This window comes from Labrus bergylta, chromosome 4 (assembly GCF_963930695.1).
Source record: "Labrus bergylta chromosome 4, fLabBer1.1, whole genome shotgun sequence".
Lineage (NCBI taxonomy): Eukaryota > Metazoa > Chordata > Actinopteri > Labriformes > Labridae > Labrus > Labrus bergylta.
In genome coordinates, this window is record NC_089198.1 from 20,737,758 (window position 1) to 20,739,300 (window position 1,543).

General features: G+C 40.6%; 1 non-coding gene across 1 annotated transcript; it reads right to left on the reverse strand.

Annotated features, from left to right (window-relative positions):
* Positions 1-316: 316 nt before the first annotated feature.
* On the reverse strand, positions 317-1,064 carry LOC114917751 (uncharacterized). Its single transcript, XR_010666337.1, has 3 exons — positions 743-1,064; positions 488-637; positions 317-393 (listed from the first exon to the last, which is right to left on the reverse strand). It is a non-coding gene; the product is annotated as an uncharacterized protein (transcript).
* Positions 1,065-1,543: the final 479 nt, after the last annotated feature.

A 1,543-nucleotide genomic window follows, 5' to 3' on the forward strand; every position in this document is an offset into this window, starting at 1 on the left:
TTCAAAATGTTAAGCAAACCACTCAGTTACACTGGGACTGGAATTAGATTAACAGAATTACAGTCAACTGAGCTTCAAAAACTAAAAACACCCAAGAATAGCCCTTTACCACTTCATAATCGAAGTTTAGCAGGTGGCTATAGAGACCCCAATCAGGTTCTTAGAACATGCTTTTTTTGAAGATAAATTAATGAAAATAGTTGAACATGTTATGAAAACAGCTTTTTTCCCCCAGCGGTATCATTTTCCCACCATACACAATAAAAAAAAAAATTACCTCTTGAACCATGTTGCAGCCATCATAGGGGACCAACATTACAAGTGCAAGAGGGTTGCTTTGCATTGTGTAGCCACAGGTTGGTGGGATTTGGGACAGAGGCATCAGCTGTGAGTCTTCAAGTTGGACAAATTCTCAGTCAGAGTGCAATCAAGATATAGGCTACACTTTAATAATAGCACAGCGGTAGTGAAATCCTTTAGAAGTTACCTCGGTCCATTGTAAACTGTGAAGCACCTTCGCCCACTGCTCTGAACTTCATTCGGTCCCCACCACACTGCAGGGAGGATGTCATAAGCTTCCATGATGATTCTCCGCCACCGGAATCATATGCATGGCCTTTAGGCCAGCCTGATTGAACTAATTAAATAACCATGTGATTTTTTCAAGAGTCACCATAAAGAGAGTCGAACAATTTAATATCATAGAAGACTTTAAAAAAAAAATATATATATATATATTTACCTGGAGAGTCCCCTTGATAAGCAGCTTCATCTTCAGTAGAAACATTTGAGAAGGTCTTCTTGGTTCCATCTATGACCCGAGACTCGAGGCCAGACACTTTCTCAAGGCCTCTCCCGAAAATAATTCTTCCCTCCTGGACAGCTGCTGTTCTGGCTGCATGAGGGTCGTTTCGTCCTTCACTTCTTTCTGTTCCCTTCAATCGGTAACAGTCAATGGTTTGCGCCAAATAACATGTAAAAATAACAGCTGCAGCCAAGTACACCGCGCCACTTCTCCGTTTTCCTTTTCGCATCATTCTGTTGTGACTCCTGGAAATGGTAAGAACTGGAGATCAACTCTTTGCTGCAGCTATTTGAAGTGCAACAATTAGTGTTAGCAGGTTCTGCAACAACCAATCAGAAGAAGCAGGGCGGGCTAGATTGATTGCTTTTTAATTATGCCGAATCGGTTCCACCTGTGTAGTGTAGCTCTTTCAGAGGAAGTCAGTATTGCTTTTACCAGGAAGTTATACGATAACCCAGTTTCATGAATTCATATAGGTCCTGCAATTAGCTTTGACACACAAATGCAGAGAAACTGAAAGAAAAATTAAGCATGAGTGGGAACAACTTAAAGTTATTTTTCTACATTGTTGCGCAGTATGGTAGGACACAGAACCTTACAAAAAGGTTAAGAAATCCAGTTGAAAGATTCAAACTACATCATAAAATCACTAGCAAGGCTTACCTTTGGAGTTATTATGGCTGAGAATTTTGCTATTCAAATGGAGGATTGTCTTGGCCTGTGGTGTGAGGAAACCAG